The sequence below is a fragment of the Phyllobates terribilis genome, unplaced genomic scaffold (assembly GCF_046119375.1).
Source record: "Phyllobates terribilis strain yellow unplaced genomic scaffold, ASM4611937v1 Scaffold_7__3_contigs__length_470593459, whole genome shotgun sequence".
Lineage (NCBI taxonomy): Eukaryota > Metazoa > Chordata > Amphibia > Anura > Dendrobatidae > Phyllobates > Phyllobates terribilis.
The window spans coordinates 398,108,214-398,121,299 of record NW_027362767.1 but is presented as its reverse complement, the minus strand read 5'-3'; the positions used below and the strand labels follow the sequence as shown (position 1 = coordinate 398,121,299).

At 42.9% G+C, this 13,086-nt stretch overlaps 1 pseudogene; it reads left to right on the top strand.

The window, feature by feature from the left end:
• Positions 1-12,832, top strand: part of LOC141154998 (cytochrome P450 2G1-like) — a 115,896-nt pseudogene extending 103,064 nt beyond the window's left edge.
• The last annotated feature ends 254 nt before the right edge of the window (positions 12,833-13,086 follow it).

Genomic DNA, 13,086 nt, shown 5'->3' with positions numbered 1-13,086 from the left:
GGTAACAATCATGCTTCCTTCCTCTGTCCTCTCCCCCCAACCTCGCACAACAGAAATGTGATCAAGGTCTCCCTCATCTGATGAGTCTTCCATCAGTTCGCCCTCCACTTCTTCCTGGGCTCCTGCACCTTCCTCACTAGTTTGGCTGCTACCATGCACCCTGGTAAAACCATCTCCCCCACCCTCACATGCCTGCCGCCTTGGTGCTGCCGACCGTCTGGACCTTGCAGATATTAGCCCTTCCGCATACAACTCCTCCTCCTCTACTTCCTCCACCTCCTCTTGTGCCACCACCTGACTCCGAATTCTGTTTAACATGTGCTCCAGCATGTAAATCACCGGAATAGTCATGCTGATAATGGCATCGTCAGCACTAAACATCTTCGTCGCCATTTCAAAACTGTGCAGAAGGGTGCATAGGTCCCTGATCTGAGACCACTCCTCCAGCGTGATTTGCCCCACCTCTGAATCTCGTTGGCCCAGGCTATACATCAGAACGTATTGCACCAGGGCTTGTCGGTGCTGCCACAGTCGCTGCAACATGTGCAGAGTTGAATTCCACCGGGTAGGCACATCGCATTTTAGCCGGTGAAGTGGCAGGCCCAACGACTTCTGTAGAGATGTAAGTCGCTGAGCTGCGGGATGCGAACGGCGGAAGTGAGCACACAGCGACCGTGCCCTCTGCAGAAGGCCATCTAGTCTGGGATAGTGGGCTAAAAATTGCTGGACAACCAGGTTCAACACGTGAGCCATACAAGGCACGTGTGTGACATTGCCCCGGCGAAGGGCCGCACCCAGGTTTGCAGCATTGTCGCACACGGCCTTCCCTGGTTTCAGGTCCAGTGGAGACAACCATTCATGAAATTGGTTCTCCAGAGCTGACCACAACTCCTCAGCTGTGTGACTCACATTTCCCAGACATTTCAATGTAAAAACCGCCTGATGACATTGAGCCCTACTGCCAGCATAGTAAGGAGGTGTGCAGGATCCCTTCTGCGCAGTTAGAAAGCTTGTGGCATGACCAGACAGGCTTTGGGTGCAGGTGGAAGACCGAGAGGAGGTTGAGGAGGCAGAAGCAGTGGAGGAACTTTGACATAAAGAGGATTGACGCACAACTCGTGGGGACGGCAAGACTTGGACAGCAGCCCCTTGTCCTGCTGTCACCATAGTTACCCAGTGCCCAGTCAGCGACATGTAACGCCCCTGTCCATGCCTACTCGTCCAAGTGTCTGTGGTGAAATGCACCCTGTCACACACAGAGTTTCTCAAAGAAGCGGTGATGTTGTGTGCTACATGCTGGTGGAGCGCAGGCACACCTTTCTTTGAGAAGTAGTGCCGACTGGGCATCTGGTACTGGGGCACTGCGACGGACATAAGGTCTCGAAAATCCTCTGTGTCCACCAGGCGGAAAGGCAGCATTTCTGTAGCCAAGAGCTTGCAGATGGTGAAATTCAACCTCTTAGCTTTCTCATGGCTAGGAGGAAATGGTCTTTTACTTGTCCACATCTGAGGGACCGAGGGCTGGCTATTGTGCTTAGACGGGGTTGATAAGGGTGTCCCCGGCAAACTGCCGGTCTGTGAGGAAGATGCAGGCGGACATGTTAGGTTGCCTTGATCCAAAGGTGGTGCTATCGATGTCGGACAGCGCTCAACACCAGCTGGTGTTACCACCTCCAAAGAAAATGATGACCTGCCAATCACGCTGGCTGTTGCGGGTAAAGAGGTGGCAGGTCTGCGCCCCAAAACAGGTGTGACTGCTGTCCCCCCAGTCACAGAGGATGAAGAGGCCGCGGATGCACAAGATATGGCAGACGGTGATTGGCCCGGCCGGCTAGGCCGCATTGTAGCACACTGAGCTTCCCACTGCAACTTATGCTTCATGTCCATGTGCCGGTTCATGCATGAAGTACTCAAACTATGTATTTTTTGGCCTCTACTTAGCTTTTGCTGACAAATGTTACAGATAACACGAGTTGGGTCATCTTTATCGATCTGAAAAAATGCCCAGGCTATGCAAGGCTTAGCACCCATGCGACCTGAAGAGCCACCACGACTTGTGTTGAGAGGCAGAGTTGTGTTTGAGGATGCAGTTGTTGACGTGCTTCCAGTACTACGTCTCTGTCCAGGAAGGCGCAACCTGACCTCGTCGTCACTAGCATCTTCCTCCACCTCCTCTGCTGACCTCATCTCTTGGCTGACTGTGGGTTGACAGTAAGTGGGATCTCCGACCTCATCATCATCACCCTGTGCGTTATCACACCCGTCGTCCTCAGAGCCAACCTGTTCCTGCCCTGACAAAAAACTAAAGTTGTCGCTCCAATCAGGTATTTGAGTCTTATCATCGTCTTCCTCATTGTTTCCACCAACAGGAGTTACAGTTTGGGAATGAGGGTCTACATTATGGTCAGAACCTTCTGCGTCTGGTCCTGGATCCGACTCATAAAGATTCTGGGCATCAGTGCAGATCATTTCCTCGTCTGGATTCACAGAAGCGCTGGAGTCGACCTCTGATTCCCAGGCTATAGTATGAGTAAACAGCTCTGCAGACTCAACCATCTGTTCTACCTCACACTCAGACGGGCAGCTGGAGATTTGGGAGCTGTGAGGAAGCAAGTGCGATTTGGGTGACACCTTTGAGGACTGGAGTATTTGTGATGTTGAAGTTGATGTGGAGGAGAGCCCACTTAAAGGAGCACTTGATATCCGTTGAAGCACCTGCTGTTTTTGTGCCTCATCTGGAATTTGTAGCTATTGGCGTGGCCGTAAGAAAGGGATCTTATCACATTGTCCGCTAAAAGAAGTAGACATTTTAGTTTGGCTGGAAGATGGTCTTTCTTCTGCACCTACCCCACGGACACAACCTTTTTTCCCCTTCCCAACACGCCTATTCCCCTTTCCACCAGCAGCAGGCCTTTTTCCACTCATTTTGGTGGTTAACTAATTCACAACTCTGGAGTTGTTTGCACAAAAAAACAATGGATGGTAACCGAGCAGAGCTGAGTGGCCAAACTGTGGTATTAGGCCAAAACTATTGGCTGGGTTAGATGCAGAAAAAAATTATTTTTAATTTGCAACCTGATGGAGGTCAGTATAGATGGACTAATAGACCAAGTCCCACACACCGCTAGAAGCCCAAATATTTTTTCAGAGCTAGATGCAGAAATTTTTTTTATTCAATTTGCAACCTGATGGAGGTCAGTATAGATGGACTAATAGACCAAGTCCCACACACTGCTAGAAGCCCAAATATTTTTTCAGAGCTAGATGCAGAAAAAAATTATTTTTAATTTGCAACCTGATGGAGGTCAGTATAGATGGACTAATAGACCAAGTCCCACACACCGCTAGAAGCCCAAATATTTTTTCAGAGCTAGATGCAGAAAATTTTTTTATTCAATTTGCAACCTGATGGAGGTCAGTATAGATGGACTAATAGACCAAGTCCCACACACTGCTAGAAGCCCAAATATTTTTTCAGAGCTAGATGCAGAAAAAAATTATTTTTAATTTGCAACCTGATGGAGGTCAGTATAGATGGACTAATAGACCAAGTCCCACACACTGCTAGAAGCCCAAATATTTTTTCAGAGCTAGATGCAGAAAAAAATTATTTTTAATTTGCAACCTGATGTAGGTCAGTATAGATGGACTAATAGACCAAGTCCCACACACTGCTAGAAGCCCAAATATTTTTTCAGAGCTAGATGCAGAAAAAAATTATTTTTAATTTGCAACCTGATGTAGGTCAGTATAGATGGACTAATAGACCAAGTCCCACACACTGCTAGAAGCCCAAATATTTTTTCAGAGCTAGATGCAGAAAAAAATTATTTTTAATTTGCAACCTGATGGAGGTCAGTATAGATGGACTAATAGACCAAGTCCCACACACCGCTAGAAGCCCAAATATTTTTTCAGAACTAGATGCAGAAAAAAATTATTTTTAATTTGCAACCTGATGGAGGTCAGTATAGATGGACTAATAGACCAAGTCCCACACACTGCTAGAAGCCCAAATATTTTTTCAGAGCTAGATGCAGAAAAAAATTATTTTTAATTTGCAACCTGATGGAGGTCAGTATAGATGGACTAATAGACCAAGTCCCACACACCGCTAGAAGCCCAAATATTTTTTCAGAGCTAGATGCAGAAATTTTTTTTATTCAATTTGCAACCTGATGGAGGTCAGTATAGATGGACTAATAGACCAAGTCCCACACACTGCTAGAAGCCCAAATATTTTTTCAGAGCTAGATGCAGAAAAAAATTATTTTTAATTTGCAACCTGATGGAGGTCAGTATAGATGGACTAATAGACCAAGTCCCACACACTGCTAGAAGCCCAAATATTTTTTCAGAGCTAGATGCAGAAAAAAATTATTTTTAATTTGCAACCTGATGGAGGTCAGTATAGATGGACTAATAGACCAAGTCCCACACACCGCTAGAAGCCCAAATATTTTTTCAGAGCTAGATGCAGAAAAAAATTATTTTTAATTTGCAACCTGATGTAGGTCAGTATAGATGGACTAATAGACCAAGTCCCACACACTGTTAGAAGCCCAAATATTTTTTCAGAGCTAGATGCAGAAAAAAATTATTTTTAATTTGCAACCTGATGGAGGTCAGTATAGATGGACTAATAGACCAAGTCCCACACACCGCTAGAAGCCCAAATATTTTTTCAGAGCTAGATGCAGAAAAAAATTATTTTTAATTTGCAACCTGATGGAGGTCAGTATAGATGGACTAATAGACCAAGTCCCACACACTGCTAGAAGCCCAAATATTTTTTCAGAGCTAGATGCAGCAAAAAATTATTTTTAATTTGCAACCTGATGGAGGTCAGTATAGATGGACTAATAGACCAAGTCCCACACACCGCTAGAAGCCCAAATATTTTTTCAGAGCTAGATGCAGAAAAAAATTATTTTTAATTTGCAACCTGATGTAGGTCAGTATAGATGGACTAATAGACCAAGTCCCACACACTGCTAGAAGCCCAAATATTTTTTCAGAGCTAGATGCAGAAAAAAATTATTTTTAATTTGCAACCTGATGGAGGTCAGTATAGATGGACTAATAGACCAAGTCCCACACACCGCTAGAAGCCCAAATATTTTTTCAGAGCTAGATGCAGAAAAAAATTATTTTTAATTTGCAACCTGATGGAGGTCAGTATAGATGGACTAATAGACCAAGTCCCACACACCGCTAGAAGCCCAAATATTTTTTCAGAGCTAGATGCAGAAAAAAATTATATTCAGTTTGCAACCTGATGGAGGTCAGTATAGATGGACTAATAGAATGATGCTATGCCCAAAAGATTTTACTTCACTAGGTGCAGTAAAAAAATTGGTATTCTATACACAGGTGTTATATCTTGCAACACAGATAGGCTACTCCACTGACTAACACACTCTGCAATAGGCCAAAAAGGATTAGCTTTGCTAGATTCAGCCAAATGCTGTGAAAAAAACTTGCACAGCACTGGCACAGACCTGCCTGGCAAAAACTGATAGGAACTAATGTAACCTAGTCCTGAAAAGGACTCCAATTACAATTAGTCTTTACTCCCACAACCTATCTATTTAAGAGCACAGACCTCCCTGATAAAAGTCGTAGGAAATGCTGTAACCTAGTCCTTAAAAGGACTGCAATCACAACTATTCCCTACTCCCAAGCTATCTGTAGATTTGTGCGAAAATTGGCTTGAAATTAACAAGGTATAGCACACACAGCAACAGCGGTGCCGTCTAACACGCAGCTGCAGCAGTGAGAAAATGGTGGCGACGGGGAAAATGGCTTGGTCTTATAGGGCAAGGACATGTGACATACACTGCCAATCACACATGCCCTTGCTTGTGTGAAAAAAAGCACTTCGCTCCGTGTGTGCGCTGCTGATAGGCTGACAGATTGCACCTCCCCACTGCAAATGCGGGAAAGAGAAAAAAAAATGGAGATCTTCATTGTTCCTGCAGAGATCCATCCCCTGCCCCTCCCCCCGCCCCGCTGTACACTCAAACTGCGTATTAACATTAATTTTCATCATTACTGAGAAAAAATCCAGTTATGATTTTGGTGCACGAACAGTTATCGAACATAACCTCGAACAGCCGAATTTTTCTCAAATTGTTCGTGTTCGCCGACCGGCTCGAACACCGCCCAAAACAGCTCGAATTTGAGATTGGCGAACAGTTCGAGTAGAACAACGCTCATCTCTACTTTTAACACACTCACATAGCGTTATTTGTAATTAAGAGGCACTAAATGGGGCATTATTATTGTCTTTCGTTGAGTGCTGGTAACTGACCCTATGTCACTGCACTGAGTTGTTTATCATAATCACTTAATAACAAGATATCTTACACATATAATATTGTTCCCATTCATAGGAAAATATTAATCCCAAAACTGAATACCACATGGCCAATTTATTGAACTGTACTGCGCAAATTTTCTTTGCTGGGGTGGAGACAACCAGTACGACCCTGACCTATTCTCTACTTCTTTTTATGAAGTACCCAGATATCCTTGGTAGGTAATTTTATGTAAAATAGTACAGTTTATTAAAGGCATAAGACATGGATCATAAGACTGGATGAACACATCACCTGTACCTCATTGTGGACTTTTTATTTTTATTATGAAAAGTGATGAGTGAGCATGTTCTGTTAACCCTTTCGGCGAGCATGCTTGCCAAGTATCTTCAGCCTGCACGGGTGTTATGTTTGAATCACTCCGTGTGCATGATTTGCAACTGTTTGACAGCTTTAATACATGTGAGGAATGCCTAACAAACAGGCATTCTTCACATGTATTAATGCTGTCAAACAGTCACAAATCATGCACATCGAATGACTGAAACATAACACGCGAGCATGCATAGTATACTCGGTAAACACCCGAGCATGCTCGTAAATCTCGAGTAATTAGCATGCTCGATCATCACTAATTTTGAATTCATTCTTAGCTGTTTTATGTGTTTAATATAGTTTTAGCTTGTGTTTATTGCAAAGAAAATAAACGTGTTAAAAATTGACCATAGACCCTAGTGGCCGTTGATTGTTTCAAAAATCACCTCCACAAGCGATTATCTTCTGCTGCAGCCTAATGTTCCATCAGAACAATGTTTTGTTCTTAAAACCTTATGCATCAAAGAAAATTTGAAAAAGTGTTTAAGTTATCCTTTCTTGTTATCTCTCAATACTATTAGACAAAGTCCACAATGAGATTGAGAAGGTCATTGGCCGGAACCGATGCCCAAAGTTTCAAGACCGAAACCAGATGCCGTTCACTGACGCTGTCATTCATGAAATGCAACGTTTCATAGATTTGCTCCCAATGGGTGTACCACGTAAAACAGTGGAAGACATTACATTCAGAGGGTACGCCATACCTAAGGTGGGTATTCTAAAGGAAAGAAGTAATGGGATGTTCTAGGTATCGATGCATTTTCAGAACTGATAAATGATCTGTCATGCCACCAGATGTCAATTTCAGGGAAGGAGAACACAGTTCCCATTAAGATCAATAAATCATCCTTCAAAGAGGCACTCTTATAGCCGCTTTTTACTTTGGCTCTAGGTGGCGATCTTCATTGAGGGACCTTTCTCTTTTAAAGCTGAATAATAAGATATTTAAAAATGGGTTTTCTAACTCATACAGTCTTTTTAACCTATAATGTCTTACATTTCAGGACACCAATGTGTTTCCAATATTTTCCTCAGTACTAAAAGATCCCATCTGTTTCCCGTATCCAAATGAATTCAACCCCAAGAATTTTCTGGATGAAAATGATGAATTCAAAAAGAATGAGGCTTTCATTCCTCTGTCTGCAGGTATGTTTAGATATAATATGGACATTTTTGAGGTGTATGCTGCAAATGTTGAAGTTTTAATTTTCAGACCATTGAGGAATTGCAACACATTTATTTTAATTAGGACTTCAGTTAAAGTTAAGAGTTTCTCCTGTTAAAAAAATAAGTAAAGAAATGGTCACACCACTGTCCATCCTGTCTTTCTGATCTAATAGTGGGGATACTAGGGGTCCTTAGGTACTAAAAGACCACACACACTGCTATCCATCATGTCTATCTGATCTAATACTGGGGATATTAGGAGTGCTGGGGTAAGAAGAGGCTGCTCACACTGCTGTCCACCCTGTGTATCTGATGTAACACTTAAGATACTGGGGGTGCTGAGGTAAGAACATGCTGCTCATACTGCTGTACTCCCTGTCTATCTGATCTAATACTGGAGATATTAGTGGTGCTGAGGTAAGAAGAGGCTACTCACTGCACTTTCCACCTTGTCTATTTGATCTAATACTGGAGATATCAGAGCTGCTCACTCTGCTGCCCACCCTGTCTACTTGATCTAATGCTGAAGATACCATTGGTGCTTAGGTAAAAATAAGCTACTCACGTTGTTGTCCACCCTGTTTATCTGATCTTATACTGGAGATACTAGGGGTGTAGAGGTAAGAAGAGGCTGCTCACACTGTTGTCCACCCTGTCTATTTGATCTAATACTGGGGATACCAGGGGTGCTGAGGTAAGATGAGGCTGCTTACACTGCTGTCCACCCTGTCTATCTGATCTAATACTGGAGATACCAGGGGTGTAGAGGTAAGAATAAGCTCCTCACATTGCTGTCCACCCTGTTTATTTAATCTAATACTAGAGATACCAGGGGTGCAGAAGTAAGAAGGGGCTACTCACACTGGAGTGTGAGTGGCTTCTTCTTACCTCATACTCCTTGTATCTCCAGTATTAGATCAGAATATCCACTTGGAGTACATATTCTATATATGAAGGGAAGGGATTACGCTTCCTGCTGTACATGCTCACAGGCACTTGTCTTATTAGCATCCTAGGACATGTTTCAATCATTGTTAGAAGACCACATCCATTTTACTTCGACATAGATTACTTTCCTGGACAAAACAAGCATGATTTGCTAACTGAAATAATTAGGAATTTATTTTGTAATTACATTTCCATTATGTATTTTATTTACTTTTTTCTATTTTCATAGAAACCCCCAAAACTAGTAAGGGCTGTTGCGCTTTATAAATGTCCTCATAAGTGGAAATTTCCAACTATAACTATTGGAGCATCAGAAATATTTGTGACCCCACCACTTTTTATAATTGGAAGTAACAAGTTCATGTTTTTAGGTTTGTTACTGTGCAACATTTTTTAAAATGATTTCCCCTTTAGTAAATAGTAAGTAACTAATTTTCAATGGATCGTACAGTGTAAAGAGTGAAGATTTCACCACAGTAACTAATTCTATTACAGTTGACTTGTGAACATTAATTTCCAACCTAAAACAACATTTTATTTATTTTTTAGTGGGTAAAACATTCTGCTTTACCTTCTTGCTATATCTTCTTAGTGGTCCAAGCTCAGGTTTTCTGATCATGAATGCAAATTCCCTGTAAAGGAAAAGTGTTTAACCCCTTAAGGGCTGAGCGATTTTTAATTTTTGCGCTTTCATTTTTTTCCTCACTTTATTTCAAAAGCCATATTTTTTTCTGTTGACATAGTCATGTGATGGCTTGCTTTTTTTTGTGGTATGAGTTGTACTTTTGAATGACAGCATCTATTTTATTATGTGATGTACTAGAAAGAAGGGAAAAAAATCCAAGTCTGGCGAACTTGTAAAAAAAAACGCAATTCCCAATTTGTTTTCTGGGGTTTTGTTATTTACAGCAATCATTTTACGGCAAATATGACCTGGGAAATATGATTCTCCAGGATAGTATTGTGGTACCCCAGGGGTCCGGTTGCCACAGTGGCATTGCCTCCCTCACAAGGGGTGATGCCATGCCTGAAAGCAAGTAGGGGTCCCCTAATCAGGTATACCAGTATACAACACTTTCCAAGCTCCAGACCAGCAAGGGGAGCTCCTCCCTTTCAAACTGGAATCTGGAGGCGGGGTTAGTAAGAGTGAGTTGAGAGGAGTTGGAGACCGGAGAACAAAGAGGAAGGACCTGGGGAAGGGAGCTGTGTACAAGTTCACTCCAGAGGAGAGAAGCGTGAGTTAACCGGACACCAGAGTCCGTGGCTGTGGGGCACTGAAGGCCCAGCAGCTGAATTCGGAGGGCAGGAGACTGCAGGTCTTCAGGCCCCACCAGACGCCCGGTGACACAGCAGCACCATAGGTCCCAGCACCGCCACGTGGGAGCGACACTTAAGGAATGCCCGAACTGCCTGCCATACGGGTGAGGAAAAAGACGTTTTACTCAGACGAGGGCTGCAGCATAGCAATACGCAGCAGGGCCAAAGAGATTAGAGTAGAGGGAACGCCTACAACTTCACCTGGCGAAGTGGATCCCCAACTTGCTCCCAGGCCGCCCGGACCTCTACTACAGCTAGAACCCGTGCCCCGGTCTGCTTAACAAACCGCAAGTAAAGATAAGAGGAAACCGCCATAAGTTGTGGACTGGTCATTTTCTGCTCCATCACCTGCATTGCACTACACCAGCAACATCTATAAAATCACCACCTATTGCCCTGGAGCTAAGCTCTGCCTGTGGAGAGCTGTACCAACTCTGCTGCGTCCCCATCAACTCCAGAGGATCTGCACCGCAGCGGCGGTCCCATATAGCCGCATACCACAGGTGGAGTCACGAACATTATCTTTAAAAACTTTACTCCCCTTTTACTTTTCCTTTAATTAATTGACCGCCCTGGGTCACGGACCAGGTCACTGCCACCGTGACATCCCCCAGCAGCCACTGGCCCGGCTACCGAGTACCCCACGCCCCAGGGGGCTCGTCAGTATCATATAATATCATTTTGGGGTAGATATGATGCTTTGATTAAATTGTTTTGTTGATGAAAACCTGCAATTCTGGTGTTTTTTACTCTCTCATTACAACATTTACAGATCAGAATAATTTATTTTATATATCGAAAGATCGGACTTTTATTAATACACCGATATCAAATATGTGTATTTTTTTAAATTACTTAATTTTTAAGGGGGAGAAAGGAGGATGATTTGAACTTTTAGATTATTTTTAACAATTGTTTTTAACTTCTCACTGTATATAACAAAAATCACTGTCTCCTATGAAAGCCATTGGCTGGCTTCCAGAGGAGTACCATCATTACAAGCTTTGGGGATTTTAGCAAGCCCATGGCCATCAAGGCAACCCATCGGCATCCAAACATCATGTTATGAGACCGTCGATGGGCATTGTAAGTTGGCAGCTGGACAGGTCGTGGACGGGAGGTATGTGTCCCTGAGGTGCCAAGCCTCAGTGATGTAGGACCTGGAGAAGTAGACTCCAGCAAACATAGTGCTGAGAGGTGTTTAATGGGCCCGGATTATGGTTCTGGGTTTTACGAGCAGCTGAAAGAGAAGGGTGGGATGAGCTGCTCACTTACCTCCAGTCCAGGTCTTGGATTGTCTGATTTAAGGCAGATGGTGCTGTCTTATTTTGTCTGTGTGTTTGCAAGGTGAGGAGGCCTTGCATGTTCTGCTCCGATCTTGCTGGAGTATGAAAGGAAACGGACTCACATTTAAACAGCTGAGCCCGTGCGTTATATGGACTGGTTGCTTTCCATTTTCTTCTGTTATATCTATTTGTACCTGGAAGAGGCTGTTTCATTTTGTTATCCTGAATATGCATATGATTGCTACACTGAACTCAATAATGACACAGTAATTCCTCGCGCTAGCGGTGGATATAACCAGAAAAAAATATTGTCAATAATTCTGTTTAATCACAATTTGAAGCTGTGCATCTGAAGCACTGAGCTCTGATTGCTATAAAAATATATTATAAAATTACTAACACAGAATGCTTCACCTAGACACAAGGTGCTATAAGGTGACTATATGACTTTAATGGAAAATGCCAGCAGGATTTCACCTCCCAAGATATTTATATATGTATTTATATTTCAAAGGCAAGTCCAGCAATACCTTTACATGGTCAGTCCGTTCCTCTGTGAGTGTGAAATCAGCAGTTAAATTGATATGCAAATAGGAATTAAGAGCTATGGTAGATCTGAAGTCTCTGTCACTCCAGCTCTATTCCCAGCCTAGCTCCGCCTCTTCCTGGTAGGTTTCCTATCCTGACAAAATAGGCGGGTTCAGCTACCTTTCATTGAATGTGTATGGGAGCTTAAAACTTGAAGCTTTTGTCATGACTGCTATTGACTCCTTTCTTTTCTTGCCTTGTGGCAGAAATATTCTCATCCCTGGTTTATCATCGATGCTGAGTTAGATTGTTATGTTGTGAATGATGCCATTTGGTGACACTGTACATTTTCATTCTTCTCCAGGTAAAAAAATTTGTTTGGGAGAAAGTCTTGTTCGAATGGAGCTGTTCATTTTCTTAACCACCATATTGCAAAACTTTAACTTGAAGCCGTCAGTTACTCCGGAGGACTTGGATATCACACCAGACGTATCTGGGCTGGGAAATCTTCCAAAACCGTTCAAAATGACTTTTATCCCTCGTTAAATATTAGTTTCTCTCTGCATCACATTGTGCGGTCAGATTCTTTGGTACAGGCCAAGCTCATGACTACACAATGTTGTTATTCTACATTTACTCGCTTATAGAGGAGCCGTTATTAGTAGTGTTGAGCCACCCCCGTAGTGTTCGGGTTCGGTTCGTCGATCACCGGGATGTTCGAGGAACTGTTCGTCGAACTGTTCGTAGAACACCTTAGAACACCGTCGAACACCGTTAAAACCAATGGCAGGCAAACAAAAACACATAGAAACACATAGAAAACACCTTCAAAGGTGTCCAAAAGCTGACAAACTGCTCAGAAGACGCTTTCTTTAAAAAAGCCGGCCGGCAATTCAGCAGCGGCATACACCGGTACCCGACAATTTAGACAAGAAGGAATAGAGCCTCACACATAGATTAGATAGATAGAAACATGTCAGTCACATATATATGAAGTACAGTGACAGTGTTGCTTACTGTACTTGTCATTTAGTGTAAAGGATTTATTAAAAAATATAATAGTGTTTTCATGCACTGTCTCTTTAAAAAAGCCGGCCGGCAATTCAGCAGCGGTACCCGACAATTTATAACAGAAAGAATAGAGC